The sequence below is a fragment of the Petaurus breviceps genome, unplaced genomic scaffold (assembly GCF_028583685.1).
Source record: "Petaurus breviceps papuanus isolate PSGF00001 unplaced genomic scaffold, PetGlider_PUasm1.0 213, whole genome shotgun sequence".
NCBI lineage: Eukaryota > Metazoa > Chordata > Mammalia > Diprotodontia > Petauridae > Petaurus > Petaurus breviceps.
Window position 1 is genome coordinate 8797885 of NW_027185860.1, and position 17467 is coordinate 8815351.

Consider the following 17467-nt stretch of genomic DNA (forward strand, 5'->3'; position numbering starts at 1 on the left):
CAATATAATTGTTTTATAGAGAAAAAAGAAAAACCTAAGGGATGTGTTTGTGTTTGTGTTCTTGGCATAATTTGTCATCTGATACCTTCATTTTTATCTTCTGTGCTTCTTGGCTAAGTAGAGGGAATGCAGTGATATGTATATAATACATGCATATATAATTTATATATGTATCAGCATATACATATATGTATATATAAATTTTAACACTTGAGTTTGATATTACAAGATTTTGAATATTTTTGAAAATAATTTTGTGATATGAAAAATCTTTATGATTTTAAATGCCTAAATTCTATTTGCGGCTAGTGGAACATGTTTATATTTAGTGCAGATGTAGTACTTTTTTTTTTTTTTTGTATTATATCTCTATCTGGAGGAGTTCTTATTCCTTTGGAAAATGATATAGTTTGATCCTGTAAATAGAATGTTAATATTGACAATTCTCAACTCAGTCTTTATGGATTTTTAGACGTAGAAGTGACATAGTGGATCATCTACTCCAACAAACCATCTTTGAAATGGAAAGAAAAGTGCATGTGAGTTAAGAGGAATTCAGAATCAAATCCTACCCACACTGTTCTTAGTTGTGTGAGTTTAGGAATATCACTTTATCTTTCTGAAACTCAGTTATCTCCTGTAAAATGGAAATGACAAGTTCCGTGGGATTATTACGAGCACCAAATTAAGCACTGTACTGGTTATATAATCAAGAGGAGAGGTTCTGACATATGTAAAATAATTTACTAACCTCAGTGTGCCAAAAGTCAGGTCTATTATTATTTTTATTTCTGTGGCAGAGAAATTAAAATAGCAAATTCGTTCTTTAAAATATTTGTGTGCCATAGTGTCCTTTCCTTCTTTGATCCATCTAGAATAATTTGAAGAGAAAAAAAAAAGTTTTTTCAGAATAGATTCTTTCATGTTTCTTTTAATATGAATTTTAGGGAATTATAATTATTTATGTTGGTTTTAGAAAATTAGATTTCACAATTAAAAATCAACATTTTTAAGAAAAAGCACCTTCAACCAAAAGCATGATAGTCTGTTTGGTTTTTAATGATATAAATTTAGGCAGAACCAAGGTGGGAGAGTCAAAGCAGGAACTTCCCTGAGCTTGCTCCCCAACCACTTCCAATGCTTGTAAAAAACAAAACAAAACAAAAAAATGACTCTAAACAAATTTTTGAGCTACAGAATCCACAAAATTACAGAGTGAAATACACCTCCAGCTCAGCCTGGCAAGTCGAAAGGAAGGATATATTGCAGCAGGCTGGGAGTAGAGTACCGTGCCACATGGGCTGCATTGGCACAGAATCGTGGTATAGACCGACCAGAGCAGATTTCAGGGGACTGAAGCACTGGCAGCTATGGTGGTTTCTAGACTTCTCAATCCATAAATACCAAAGAGAAAGTAAAAGGTTAGTGGGGAAACTCTGTTGGACATAGAAGATAGAAGAACACAGTCCAGCCCCTGACGCTGGGGAGGCAGAGGCAGTGGCTGCAGCAGCAGGGCATCTGCTTGAAGAGCTCCAGGACCACAGATGGTGGGAGGACCAAGCAGCTGTTCAGAGGGCAAATGCAGGAATCTCTTTGCCAGTTCTGAGGCAGGATTCTCTTGCTTTGCCCTCCTTGGATCTGGGTTCCAGTCTTGAGTGGCAGTCCTGGGGTTAGGAGGAGTGCTGGAGTTGCAGAGTTTGTGGCAGTTGTGGAGAGAAAAGAATCCTCACAGTTCTGAGGCAGGTGCCTAAAAGAAGCTCTGACAACAGCTATGCAAAACCCCAGATATTTGGGACGCAACACTTTCCATTCTGGAGGCAGAGTTCTAGTGTGGCAAAGAGCTCAAAAGTCAAGCATTTGACTGGCAAGATGAACAAATGGTGGAAGAGACATCAGACTATAGAATTGTTCTTTGGTGACAAGGAAGACCAAGACATAGAACCAAAAGAAGATAACAAAGTCAAAACTCTGGCATCAAAAGCCTCCAAGAAAAATATGAAATGGTCATAGGCCATGGAGGAACTCAAGGAAGATTTTTAAAATCAAATAAGAGAAGTAGAGGAAAAATTGGGTAGAAAAATGAGAGCGACACAAGAAAATCATAAAAAAATGAGTCAACAACTTATTAAAGGAGAACCTCCCCCCCAAAAAAAACCTGAAAAAATAACACCTTAAAAAATAGACTAACAGGGCAGCCAGGTAGCACAGTGAGTAATAGCACTGTTCCAGTGTTGGGATGACCTGGGGATCGAATCTGGGCTCAGACACTTAGCACCCACCCAGAAACACCTGGCCATGTAACCTTGAGCAAGTTACTTAACCCCAATTGTTTAGGGGCAGCCAGGTGGCTCAGCGAGTAAGAGCACCGGCTCCAGTGTCGGGATGACCTGGGGATCAAATCTGTGCTCAGATACTTAGCACCACACCCAGAAATAACTGGCCGTCTAACCTTGAGCAAGTTACTTAACCGCGATTGCTTAAAAAAAAAAAGATAGACTAACTCAAATAGCAAAAGAAGTTCAAAAAGCCAATGAGGATAAGAATGCCTTAAAAAGCAGATTTGAGCAAATGGGAAAGGAAATCCAAAAACTCACTGAAGAAAATAGTTCCTTTAGAATTAGAATGGAATAAATGGAAGCTAAAGACTTTTATGAGAAATCAAGATATTATAAAACAGATGCAAAAGAATGACAAAAAATATCTCATTGGAAAAACCACTGACCTGGAAAATAGATCCAGGAGAGATCATTTAAAAATTATTGGATTACCTGAAAGCCATGATCAAAAAAAGAGCCTAGACATCATCTTTCAAGAAATTGTCAAGGAAAACTGCCCTGATATTCTAGAAACAGAAGGTAAAATAGAAATGGAAAGAATTCACTGGTCACTTCTTGAAAAAGATCCAAAAAAGAAAATTCCTAGGTATATTATAGCCAAATTCCAGAGTTCCCAGGTCAACGGAAAAATATTACAAGCAGTTAGGAAGAAACAATTTGAGATTGTGGAAACACAATCAGCATAACACCAGATCTAGCAGCTTCTACATTAAGGGATCAAAGGACTTTGAATAGATTATTTTTGAGGTCAAAGGAGCTAGAAGTAAAACCAAGAATCACCTACCCAGCAAAACTGAATATAATGCTTCAGAGGAAAATATGGATATTCAATGAAATAGAGAGCTTTCAAGCATTTTTTTTTTTTTTTGCTTTTTGGAGGGGGGAATGCAGGACATTTGGGGTTAAGTAACTTGGATGGAGGGAAATATAGTTAGTCCTTCACACTATGACTACTATGGAAACGTTTTTCATGTTTACACATGTATAACCTATATTGAATTGCTTGTCTTACCAGTGGGGCTGGGTGACAATGGAAAAACAGAGAGAATCTGGAACTCTAAGTTTGTTTTTTGTTTGTTTGTATTTTTCCTAATGCAGCTATATCTGTATGGATTTTTAAAAATTAACCTTGCCCCTGCTAAGATGTATATCCTTAATCCAAATATCTTTCTCTTTCTGAATTAGGATTAGAAATTTGGTGTGTGGGGGCAGCCAGGTAGCACAGCGAGTAAGAGCACTGGCCCCAGTGTTGGGACGACCTGGGGGATCAAATCCAGGCTCAGACACTTAGCATCCACCCAGAAACACATGGCCATGTAACATTGAGCAAGTTACTGTAATGGAAATGCAGATTTAAAGATCTTCCCTGCCCCTAGGCTAACATGCACCAGAAGCCTGGGGAGGGAGGCTTGTTTTTCAGTAGATACTTTTTGATTGGCCAGTGGGTCAATAAGGTTGTTACATTCTCTGAGCCAGGAGAAGGCTATATAAGCCCTGATGTGTAGCTTTGTTTTGGGACTCACTTTGAGAAGTGTTCTGTGATTTGATCTGAATTCTGGGAAGCCGTTTTTGAGAGTCCCCCGGCTTTGAAAAACCCAGAATGTGGAAACCCAGATGTTGACTGGGTATGGATGTAATGGTTGGACAGTTTGGAAATCTGTCTACTTGATGTTTCTGTCTTGATAATTATGCCTGTATACTTTGAGGTTCAGGGTGCTGACCTTTTCTCCTGAACAAGGTAAACGATATATGTCTGACTGATTAAAGTAAGCTTGTTAACCCATTTTGAGTTGCTTTCCTTTAGCAAAGCAGATCCAAGAACCTGTGGTAGCTGCAAACCCTGAGGACGCTTGGGGTGCTTGCTGCTACAGTTACTTAACCCCAAATGCTTAGGGGCAGCCAGGTGGCTCAGCGAGTAAGAGTACCAGCCCTAGTGTTGGGATGACCTGGGGATCAAATCTGGGCTTAGATACTTAGCACCATACCCAGAAATAACTGGCCTTCTAACCTTGAGCAAGTTGCTTAACCCCAATTGCTTTAAAAAACAAAACAAAAAAAAAAAGAAATTCCGTGTGTGTGTGTGTGTGTGTGTGTGTGCGTGTGTGTGTGTGTGTGTGTGTGTGTTGTATAATCACGTTAAGATCTTAAGTCAGGCATTCTTTAGTCTTTCAGTACAAGGGAAAGGAAAGTCAAGAAACAAGAACCCTTTTGTGTATCTCAATGGTGGAATCACCTTCAACTTTAAACTTTATTTTAAATTCTTTCCTTTAATCACAGTTACTGGGCATCATTAAGTCCCCAGGATTTTTAGAAAATGTTTGTAATTAAGATCATATGAAATGTCTATAATGATCATATTTTTTTAAAGATTTAATATAGTTTCACCATTGTTCTCCACTCTAAAAGCTTAAAAATGTAACAAGTTTTTAAATGTAGATATGAGTTAGATGAAAGTCCATACCTAGAAAAACATGTATTAAAAAGAAATATTTTGTCCCCAAGAATTTCTTTTATTAAGGGAAATATTATTAACAATGTGAATACACCCTTCATTACTAGGACTTGCATCACATGAACTCCTCATCATATATACTTTATTGGCAATGGCTCAGTTACTATAGAACCAAAGGAAAGGTGTATGGTATGGGAATATTACTTTTTACCTATTTTACATTGCACTAGTAGAGAAGTGGTAGGTAAATGGGGCTTCTTAACTATTTAGACTTGATTGGCTACATAAAACACAAGATTTGATGTTTTCTCTAGCTCAGTGATTCTCTTCATTCTCTCCCCAGCACATTACTTTGAATTCCTTGCTTGGACATTTCTGCTAATAGCAAGAGACCACCAAAATTCTAGATTTCAAAATCCTGGTGCCTTAGTTCTGATTCAATCTTATTTCATTTAGTATAGATTTATATGACATAACGATGATCTTATTTTATTTCATTGGAAATTCTCTTCCAATTTTCAGACTCTAAGGTTCTGTTAAAAACCCCTGGCTGTTACTCAAAGTTTTCTGTTTCAAGTTTCTACAGCTGTTTCTACTAAGATCTAAGTTCTCAACTTCACTTCCACAAGGAAGGGTCATTTACAGAGTCCATTTTGTATAGAAAGGTTATCTGGCATTCTTCTAATATCAAAGTCATGTATAGGGAAAATAGAATGGTTTTACAACAGGGTGGACATCAATCCTAATTATTATGCCTATATAGATAGCATTTACTTCCTAGCCAGTCCCCAGATAAAACCTGAAGTCTGATCATGAAGAGAGTTTCATGTTACTTTGCTTCCTTATATATAGTTTTCACACATTCTCACTTATAAGCAAATCTCAGCTGTCCTGCTGCATAACCTTATGTTATTTTTGTCCTATCCAAGCAGCCACAGTCTCAGAGCAGTATTAAAATTGCCGGCTTCAACCCAGAAAGACAAGGAGAAAGAGAAAGATGCAGACAAAGATAGAGAGTTTCAAAACCTGTTGTGATGCTTTGACTTGATCCTTTAAAACAGTTCAAATTCATTCCTTTGGCCACAGTTAAAATAAAGTTTGTGTAAATAGACCTAACATTTATATTTACATAATAAAGTCCAATGAAATGGGGAAATATTTTGCTACAAAAGCTAGTAAATCTTTGTGAAGCCAGTTTGTCTAAAAAAAATCCGATTTTCAGGTCTAGGAAATAGCATAGAAAGCAATTTTACATTTAAATTTAGCTTAAAGGAAATATTAGCTTTTGTGAGTGAAATGTCAAGGAGAAAATGTTTTATGAGGCCAGGGATCATGTATTAAGCTTTTTATCTTTCCCAGAACCCTACACAGATCCATATACACAATCATTGCTTAATAAATATTTAGTGAATGAATTGAATTGATTGGCCCTTTCAGGTTATATTGTTCTGCCTGATGCACAAATCCCCTTTAGAGTATTACTGACAAATGAAGAGGCTTGAAAAGGATTGTTTCCCATTGTTAGAAAGATAGTGACCAGGAGGTTCCGAAATCTAAGGAAAGCTGAGAGAATGTGAAATGGGTGATATCTGCTGAGTCAACTGCTCTGAAGGATAAAAGAAATTATATTATTGGTGACTGATTAGGTCCAAGAAAAGTCAGAAAAGGACAAGAGTGGGCAAACATAGTAATGTAAATCAATAGGTAAAACTGGACATGATACTTGGTTAAAGAACTATGACTTGCCAGAGAGTGGGATCTAACTATCCCTCTATTATTAGCCAGGTTATTAGAGTTTGTATATGACTTAGTATTGTGCTTTAAAAAGAAAAACGAATTAAGAAAAATAGTGAGAGTCCATAGATCCAAGATAATTAAAAATATGTCAATATATCAGTACAACAGGAAAAGGTTAACACAGTTAAAAACACTACCCTCTCTCATCCCCTCCCCTGTCACCCAGGAAAAGACTAAAAAGTTTTATGACTTTGTTTATATGAAGAATTCTCTTAATCAACATAGATGACACAAGATCAGACCATGTTACTCACTTCCAAGAAATTTTAGTAGTTCCCAATTACCTCAAGAATCAAATATAAATTCCTCTGTTCAGCATATAAAGAAAACTCTTTAAAGCCTGGCTCTTTCCTGTTAAAGCACATGATCTGAGGGGCCTCTGTCAGCTTCTACTCTCCCTGAGGAGTTGGGGCCTTGGGGAATTGCCACTGGATACACTCAGGAAGAGCCCTAAAGAGTCAGTAATTGTCTTTTTGCTGTAGTTCAAGGAGACCTCACTGGTGCCCATTCTGCCATGATTACTGCTAGTATCAGTTATTTAGTTGGACTTTAGCTTTCAGAAGGACACTGGAGAAAATGCTGCAGCTGGCACAAACACTCCCACACCTTCCCACCCCTCACCACCCACACAATGTCTGGGACACAATTGCTTATTAAGACATACATTCAGGCAGAAGAGTACAAGGAGACATCATTTAAAAGGTGCTTGTGGCAAAGGTATTTGTTTTTCTAAAGTTCTCAAGATGCTTCCTTTAGGTAAAGTGTAACTTTCTGCTTGACTTTTGGTTGAGCCTTGAATATACTTTTCTTATTGCATCTTGTCTTTCCTTGCATGGTTACTTCATCCCTTCAGTACAATCATTGCTTAATAAATATTTAGTGAATGAATTGAATTGATTGGCCCTTTCAGGTTATATTGTTCGGCCTGAAGCACAAACCCCCTTTACAGCATTACTGGCAGATGAAGCCGCTTAAACAGATTGTTTCCCATTGTTAGAAAGATGGTGACCAACAATATCTAGTGTTTTTATGTATAGCGATTTAATTATCCCTCATGAAGATGGGGATTGGCTTTTTTAGTGCTATAGCCCACAAACCACTATGATTGTATACCTGCCCTGAGTATTAATTCATTAGTTGGACTTTTCAGAAAATAGTTTTAATAAAGTCGTAGAGTTGACACAGATGCCACCTCCCCCCCAAAATCACTGACACAAATCTCACATAAGTATATATTAAGTCCAAAGGAAAGTAAGCTCAAGCTTAGAGGGCATAAAGAAGTAACAGCTCATGGAAGTATTTTGCTGACATTTTCTTAGGTGTATTGTATCTTTTTTACTGGTCTCTTGATTCTTGATTTTTTTTTTTCACCACATATAGTGTGTCCTTGCCTCCAGATGCTTGCACCAAATTCTGGGGATACTTCTGTTATTCTGAAAAAAACAAACAAACAAACAAAAAACCTCTGGAGCCCTCAAGTTCAAAGGCTGTGTTTCCTTATCCAAACTGATCTCCTCTCAGGAGTTTAGGGGCAATACTTTCTCCACTTAGCTGCCAGGAGCTTAACTTTCTGATTCCAACTAAGTAGATGGCTTTATATGTCCCTTTGAGGATGTGTCCAGGTCTTTAACCAATTCAAACATTCTTTTGTACTTTGGGAGGGGTATTCAACCTATGATCATTTACTGAACAATTAAGAAGTATTCTCTTCTGATAAATATATCTAAACATAGCATATTATCATTTAAGTGGTTTGAGATAATTTTCTAAGGTTAACCTCCCTTCCCTTGTGCTAACTTTCTATTCTCTTTATAGTTTTCTCTTTTCAACATACTCTACAATCTAACTACACCGGCCTAGTTGCTAGTCTTCATATACAGTACTTAAACTTTGAATTCTACATATTTGCATCCATGCCTGGAGTGTTCTTCTTCTCATTTAACTCCAAGCTTTCCTCTAAGATTCAGCTAAAATTCCACCTTAAGCAGGAAGTCTTTCTTGGTCTTCCTCTCTTCTTCTCCTAATAAACCTTTCCTCTAGAATTATATCACATTTACACTGTATATATCACATATATACATAATTATTTTTATATTTTTACACCATTACAATGTGAGTTTCTTGAGGGCTAGAATAGTGTTTTGGCCTTTCTTTGGTCCCAGCACCTCTGGCATATGGCAAACACCTAATAAATGCTGTTAATTTGACAAGTTTCAGTAATAGAAAATTTGGCTAGATAATTCAGCTTAACAACTTATTATTAAAGGTCCATTGTGTGATAGGCTAAATAACAATATAGCAATAGCCCAGACCTTGTTCTCGAAGAACTTACATTCTGATGATAGAAACAGCATGTACCTTACATATCTGTAAGAAGATAGATAGATGATAGATCACCATTTTTGATACAAAAAAAGAAATTAAATTTCATACCTACCCTTTTTTAGATTATATGTAAAGGAATTTAATTATAAATATATTAAAAGTTAATGGTTGAGGGGCAGTTAGGTAGCACAGTAAATGGAGCACCGGCCCTGGAGTCAGAAGGACCTGAATTCAAATCCGACCTCAGACACTTGACACACTTACTAGATGTGTTACCTTGGGCAAGTTAACCCCAATTGCCCTGCCTTCCCCACTCCAAAAAAAGAAAAAAAAAAGTTAGTGGTTTGAAGCCTACTTCTCGTGAAAGGTGCTAAGATAGGAATTCAAAGGGGAAAAAAGATCACAAGTTCATATCTACTAAAATAGCATTGTTTAAAGAATTAACTTTATTTAATTTACTTAAACCAAAGAAACACATGTTAGTGTGCACATTTAAGGATTCAGAAGTACATTGTTTATTGCAAAAGCATTTGACACTTGTTCTTTGTCCGACCTTCCCCATTATGTGTGCTTAAACAAATTAATTCTAAACGGAAAAGTGATAGAAGGTTCCAAAGAGAATGTTCAGCTATAAATGATGCAACTTGATGAATTTCTTGGAAACAGTCATGACCATTTTCAAGTGCTGAAACAGTGAAACATTTTAAATCTCTTACTCTTTTCCTGTTTCTCATAGATGTCTATTCTAATAGAATCAGAATGAGATTTTTTAATGGTAACACTTTTTTTTTGTATATACTACACAGAAGACCTATACAGGGTGTCCCAAAAGTCTTAGTGCTATTCAAAAGTTCACTTAAGACTTGGGGGGCACTAATGGTAACACCTTGCCCAGTCTTTATGCAGTAATACTATGTCTATTTGTCACTTACTAGTCAAAATCCAAATTTTAAATATTTAATAGAAATTTTCCTGAAGAATTTTTGATGGGTAAATGAAATTCTGGGAAACTATCCAGCATTTCCTTCCTTGTGTTGGAAAGTCAGCATAGTAATTGAGAAAATGACATTACCATGTTAAAACTGTGAGGCAGTTCATGATTACAATCAATCACCAAAGTCATAGTCTTTAATATGGTCATATGCATATTTAGGAAGAAGAGAATTTTGTCACAAAATAATTTAGTTACAGAATTTGAAATATTCTCCAGTTCATCCTTCCACTGAGCTGTAATAGGATCTTCCATAAGGTGCACCTCTGACCACATCACACCCTTACCTAATTAACTCATGTCTCCCTATTACAATAAATTCAAATATAAAATCCCGCTTGACATTCCAATGTCTTCACAGCATATCCCCTCAAACCCCTTTATAGTAGTCTTACATCTTAAACCCTCTTTACATATTCTGAGTTCCAGTGACACTGAACTCCTTACTGTTTCTCTTATAAAACTTCATCTCCAAACTCCAGGAATTTTCATTGACTGTCCCTCATCTTAGCCTTCTTGCTTCATTGTCTTCTCTTAAATTGCATCTAAAATTCTGCCTTCTACAGGAAACTTGTTTTACTTTTTGGAGGAGGAAGGGGGCAATTGGGGTTAAGTGACTTGCCCAAGGTCACACGGCTAGTTTATGTGTGTGTGTGTGTGTGTGTGTGTGTGTGTGTGTGTGTGTGAAGGATCTGAGGCTGGGTCTGAACCCAGGTCCTCCTGACTCCAGGGCTGGTGATCTACTCACTGAACCACCTAGCCACCCCAATGAACTCTTAATATTTCATTTCTTTGGGTGATTATTTCCAATTTATTCTCTCTGTACCTTGTTTTATATAGTGGTTTAGATGTTTTCTCTTCTATAAGGCTATAAGCTCTTTGAGGGTGGAAACAGTCTTTTTCCCTTTCTTTGTAATCCCTGTTTTTAGCACAATGCCTGCCATACAGTCAGTGTATACTAACTCTGAATTATCTTTTCTGAAAGCTCCTGCTATGTTCTTTTTACTTTCTAGACGTTTACTATACAATGAAAGATTAAACATTTCAACAAATATTTATTTCCACCAACACCCAGATGTAGAATCTGTTCTCTAGGAGTTTACCAGTTAGTGAATCAAAACAATATATACAAATAGCTATAAGTAGTGTGATAAACATGAAGAGGTACAGGCAAAATATTCTGAAAAACTTCAGCAGAGGTAAAGGATTTTCACATCCAGAATTTAGTAAATTCCTGAGAGAGGGAAAAAAAAACCCAAAACACAATCAAGCTATAAAATATTAAAAGGTCCACCTGAAATGTCATGCTGTTTTTTTTTCTTATAAGTACACACATAGATTGATACATCACTTTCTGAAACCCCATTTAATCAATAAAAGACCCAATATTCATTCAGTTGTTGTGTCAATAACTAAAAAACATGAGAAATAATATGAATTTATATCTTATTTATGGTTAAAATCCTTCATTAACTGTTATATGACTACATACCTATCTCTATAGCAAATCCGTCTTAGAAATTCTCTCTCCCATTAGGTTGGGGAAATCATATGATTATTTAAACAGTTTCTTCTCCAACATGTTCATATATAATTTAATGCATTAACCTCTGTCAGCATTTTAAACTATGTACTCCTAATGTTGATTAACTATGGTATTAAAGGAAGTTATGATCTCTTTCCAAATTTGAAATTAAAAGATAGGAATGGAACTGTTTACCAACTATGTTGATTAGATGATTTCTGTTCTGTGATTTATACTTCTAGTGAAGTCATATGATTTTTGATGTACTTTTGTTAGCAATGAAAGAATAAGCAAAGGCTAAAAATGCTTTCCACATGGGAGACTTTATTGCTACAAAATTAATTGTGCCCAATCCCACCTTAAAATCATTAAAGCATGAAACTATATAAAATCAAAAGGGACAAGATAGCAACACAAACTCAGAAACAATACCATTACCATTGAACCTCAGCCATTTTCTGCAATACCTAGCACCATCTAATATTCAAATTACATTTATTCAAATTGTTAAAAGAAAAATTTTATTCTATCTCATTTTTAAATAAGCTGGTGTTGTTGTTGCCATGTGATTTACCAATTTAAAAAATCTTAAGCTTCTTTGGGGGGGAGGTTGTTTTTCAAAGAGCACTCATTATTAAATGTTTTACTGGAAACAATTTAGAATTCTATCAAATTAATTGTAAAGTGAATACCCACTATATGTATAAGTCTAATAAACTGAATGGAACACAGTGGGAAAAAATGTCATGATAGAGTAGAAAAAAACTTTGGCTCTGCAAGTTGTTGGGTCTAGACTGAAGTCCTGCCTCTAACATTTGTTATTTGTATTACTCTAGGATGAGTTACTTAATCTCAGAGCCTGAGTTTCCCCATCCACATGTAGCCCAAGTGATCTCTAAGTATCTTTATCCCAACTTCCATCTCACTGATAAGTAAGGTTCCTATAGTATGCATCTATGTTCCCCTCATTGTTCTAGGTGTACTTCTGAGTGGCAGAGTGATTCTCTAATGCATAAACTCAAGCCCATAATAGTGTTCTTCCTTTTGCAGAGAATATCAGCTGAAAATCATTTTAGTTTAGTCTTTTATAAAGGAGTATTTAATAAGGTAGTAGATTGAGAACAGCCTCTGATGTACTCTCAAAGTACCCAAAGAATCCCTAGGGGAAAGTAGACTCAGACTTAGGGAACTTATGACAAAGGGTTAAATGAAAGCCCCTGTTTCCCAGTAGTCTATTTGTTCCTTTCATGAGAGTATCAAAGAATATCCTTAAGATCTGTGTAGTTTTTTTTTTAAAGCAATTGGGGTTAAGTAACTTGCTCAAGGTTAGACGGCCAGTTATTTCTGGGTGTGGTACTAAGTATCTGAGCCCGGATTCGATCCCCAAGTCATCTGAACACTGTGCTCTTACTCACTGTGTTACCTGGCCACCCCCTGTGTAGTTTCTTTATTGAGCTTCTTGTAGAGTCATGAGTCTACTCTATGCTTAGCTCTCAACAATGTTAAAGACCATCTCTAACTGATCCAAGCACCAAATTTAGAATACTGATCAGAAGATGGGAAATCCAACATCTTCCACAACCTTTGAAGCTTTTAAAGGTTTTCCTCCAGTCAAGGGGGATAGGAAAGAAAAGAGACATGGCTGAGACCTCTCTCTGACTCCCTCTCCTCTCCCTTTTCCTGGTGGTTTTTTTTCAGGGACTTCAGCTTGAGTGTCATACTCCCTCCATTTTCTTAAAAAAAATCTGTCTCCTTTGACCTGCTTGATAATTATATATGATTCTTAAAGCCAGAACCAAGTTCTCCAGCATATGGGAACTTCCTTCTAGTATCATGAAATCAGTTTAGTCAGTGACTTTACTAAAAAGCTTTTACAGAAAAAAAAAATTCTAAGTTATACTAAGAACAAATTTACGAACATCTCCCCCAATAACTCTGAAGCATAATTTCCCCTAGTTGCATTCTTTTTGGCAAATAAGCTCAGTTTTGCTCAGTTTCTTCATAGCTCTGGCTCCACCAAGTTTAGATGTGGCATGACTTCTGAATAATCCTTATCTCAGCTACCACTGGTTTGTGTTTTGAGGATTAATTTCTTTTTTAAATTTTTCATTAAATTATTATTTTTTTAGTTTTCAACAATCACTTCCATAAGTTTTAAATTTTCTCCTCCTCCCTCCCCAAAATGACTTGTAATCTGATATGGGCTCCAAACATACATTCCTATTAAACACATTTTCACATGAGTCATGTTGCATAGAAAAATTAAAATGAATGGAGAAAACCATGAGAACAACAAAAAAGGAAATAGGCTACTTTGTCCTGCATTCTGACTTGATAGTTCTTTCTCTGGATGTGACTGGCATTTTCTTTCATTGTTTTAGGTCCTTGCATTGCTAAGAAGGTCTAAGTCTATCAACATCAGTCCTCACACATTGAGGCTGTTACTGTGTACAATGTTTTCCTGGTCCTGCTCCCCTCAATCAGCATATTCATATAAGTCTTTCCAAGTTTCTCTGAAGTCCACTTGTTTCATCATTTCTTGTAGAACAATATTATTGCATTACATTCATATATCACATTTTGTTTAGCTATTTCCCAGTTGGTGGGCATCCCCTCAATTTCCAGTTCTTGGCCACCACAAAAAAAAAGTGCCACTATAAATATTTTTGTACATGCAGGCACTTTCTCCATTTTTATGATCTTTTTGGGATATAGCCCTGGAAATACTGGGTCAAAGGGTATGCACATTTTTAAAGCCCTTTGGACATAGTTCCAAATTGCTCTCCAGAATGGTTGAGTCAACTCACAACTCCATCAACAATGAATTAGTGTTCCAACATTTCCACATCCTTTTCAACATTTATAATTTTTCTGTTTTGTCATGTTAGCCAATCTGATAGGTGTGATGTGGTACTGGAGGATTACTTTTAAAGAACACTCCTCTACTTTTCATGAATACATGCTACACTGGCTGTAAACATGGACTCTAGAATGTTGACATAATGGGTTATTTTCCTGACCTTTCAATACTTATAGGGAAAGAGTCTCCCCTAACTTTACCTAGAACAGGAAAAGAATAAATTCAGAGACCAAGAAACATGGCCTATTTGTTGGGTATGTAGGACCTCAGAATGGAGGAGGCCCCAATGCCCTTATGGTATAGTCTGTTACCAGGCTCCACTGAGCAAACAAAAAGAACAGTTAAAAGAACTGAAGTCATCCATTCAATATTTGTTAAAAAGTGTCACAGTCTAAGGTCTTTAGATCAATTTATTTATTGAGATGTGTTCTCACCTAGCTAAGGTAGAAGAATACCAAAGTGTGGTTTCAGTTCTCCTTTAGAGTAAAATGAAGAGATTGGAATATATACCGTCTGAAGTATATTCCAGGTTTAAATCCAAGATTTTAAGTCTTATTCTGATGTATGTAAATGATTAGTAATGGAATAAAGACCAAGTTATTTGAAAAGAACTTTCCATGCTGAACTAGAGAAAAGTGTTTTAAAGGAACACATTCTGCACTTACTGTCATGTTTCCTCTTCATATATTTATCTATTCCTTTTTCTTCCTTGCCCACATCTCAAGGAGGGAGCAACTAATTCCCTGCTCCCCCAACAGCATTTTGCTCCTTGGCAGACTCTATAGGTTGTTAGTTTAGACATACTAAATATGGTACTGTGCATTGCTTATGCAAATACATCATTCCAAGTAGAACAATGTTAAAGGAGAACAGGGAAGGGAACAATTAGTTGTATAATGATAATATTACAAATGTTTAAAACAGCTGTTTAAGTGACTGATATTATCGAAGACTGTCACCGAATTATGGTAGAATTAGTCAAAGATTTAATTAATACTGATGCCTAAGACAAATTCAGGTGAGAAGGGATGGGGTTATATGTGAGTCTGCCATAGTCAAATGCACTTGTGTCACTTGCTTACTGGGAACATAATTGTAAGTGCAGTGGGAGGATCCAAACTTTATGTGAAAGCATAGAAATTTGGAAAACCCAAGTAGCAATGCTTCTGTTTACATTTCCTTCATCCAGACCACTGCTACAGAGAGGAAGTTTATGCCTCTACATGTTGAAGCCCTAAAACAAATCCCTGTTTACTTCTTCCTATTTAGGCTTTTGTTTGAATATTTTAAAGTTGTTATGGTGATACCATACTATCAAGACAACCTGATTGAAATGTGGTAATAATAATAGTGCAGTAATAAAGTACTTTGATGGTTCAGTCAAAGCTTTTTAGAGATCTGATTTATCAATATAGAGATCACAGAAGTTTCATGTTACTCAATATTTTTATGGTGCTGGTGTTATACTATCCATAGAATTATCTTGTAGGATAATCTTTTACTATGCCCTAAATGTATTGTAATGCAAAAAGCATTACGCTTGAATTGAAAATGCTGATTTGTTGAGACTCAGGTTCCTCTTCTGCAAAATGGACAAAAAAATGTTTATAAAAAATAATGATGATGACAAATAGCTACTATGGGTCAGTCAGGTTGCAAGTATTAACTCATTTGATTATCAAGCAATCTTGCTCTTATCATCCTCCATTTTAAAGATGAGGAAATGGAAGTCAACAGAGGGTAGGTGAGTAAACCAGGGTCTCACAGCTAGTTAGTGTCGAAGGCTGGATTTGAATTCAGATCTTCTTTATTCCAAGCCCACCACTGTTGCCTACTTTAGAGAGACTATTTGAGGAACAAATAAGTCAAGGTCTAAAAGTTCTTTTGTAATGGCAAAATACCCTGTTAATATAATTTTATTTTTATTGTGATTATTCCTTGGAGGATGGAGGATACAAAGTTATCATTCCCAGTGAAAGATTTTCTGCAGCTATCTGGCTATTTCATATGTTGCTTTGTAGCTTGTATTTTGGGGCATAAAAAAAGAAAAGATTTACTAGGTGAGCTGTTTCACTGAATGATATGGGAGATGATGAAACACCAGATTAGTATTTTAGAAGCTGAGCCACACCTTAATGTCTGAAAGTGTCCAAGGTCAAGGATGTCATGGGAATAAACATATTATATGATGATTGGTATAGCTAGGGTTTATTTCTTTATTTGCTCATTCATTTAGTTATCTGGTATTTTTAAACTTAAAGTATGGATAAAAGCATTTTTTAAAAAGAATGTTAAAATTACCTTTTTTTTTTCCTCATGGAGAAAATGAAAATACACAGGAAAACCATTATGGGTTGCCTCATTAAAGGATTCTTAAAATTGCTTACTTGTGTCTACCTGCCTAGAAAGCAATCTCTTGTTGTCTGTTGGAACACTGGAGGAGAGAAGGTCATTGAACTCTCTGTCATATAAGGAGCTTGAGAATAAAGAAGAGCAGACTGAGTAAATCATTCAAGTTCAGTGTGAAGATGAATTCAAATTTACGTATTGCCCTGTGGACCTAGAGAATGGAATTTTTTCTCCCAATTATGGATAATATGGAAAGGTCCACGTAGGCGAACAATCGGGTTCTTTTTTTGGATAGTGGTTCAGAGCTGCTAAATGAACTATTTCTGTATGAATAGTGTTTCCCACAAAAACATATAAAATGAATCAGAAAAGAGCTTCCAGTCAGAAATAATACTTAGAATAATGATGCAGCCTTGGAATCAGACCTGTCACAAATACATAAAAAGGAGGCACAGAGTATTCTTTTCCCATTTTGAGGAGGAAATATATAATGTTATTATTCTCTTCTAATCCCTTCTGATCATTGTGGTCACAACTATCCATCAATTACTTCAACTTAGCAAGGCAATGTCCTTTTCTTAAAGTTTGTCAAGAAGTTCCATAATATTCCTTTACAAAGTTTTTTAAAGGTCTTTCTTCAGTCAAGGAGGAGAGGAAAGGTAGGAGACATGACTGAGAACTCTCTTTGCCTCTCTTTTCTCCTCTCCCTTTTCCTGGTGGTTCTTTCTCAGGGACTTCAACTGGAGTGTAGTACTCCAGTTTCTTTTTTGTTTTGTCTATTCATCTGTAATAGTAATGAGATTTAAAGATCCCCCTGTATTGGCTTGGTTTT

At 36.1% G+C, this 17467-nt stretch overlaps 1 protein-coding gene and 1 long non-coding RNA gene across 4 annotated transcripts in view; one reads left to right on the forward strand and one right to left on the reverse strand.

Moving 5' to 3' along the window:
• CADM2 (cell adhesion molecule 2) overlaps window positions 1-17467 on the forward strand; it is a 1406063-nt gene that overhangs the window by 593358 nt on the left and 795238 nt on the right. The gene's annotated exons all lie outside the window — the stretch shown is intronic.
• Window positions 7608-17467, reverse strand: part of LOC138165582 (uncharacterized) — a 37910-nt gene continuing 28050 nt past the window's right edge. Inside the window, exons 3-4 of one of the 2 annotated variants that reach the window (XR_011169376.1) lie at window positions 8918-8952; window positions 7608-8018 (exon numbers count right to left, since the gene is read on the reverse strand). This is a non-coding gene — a long non-coding RNA (uncharacterized lncRNA). The remainder of the gene's footprint in view (window positions 8019-8917; window positions 8953-17467) is intronic. The other variant, XR_011169377.1, reaches the window with a different exon arrangement.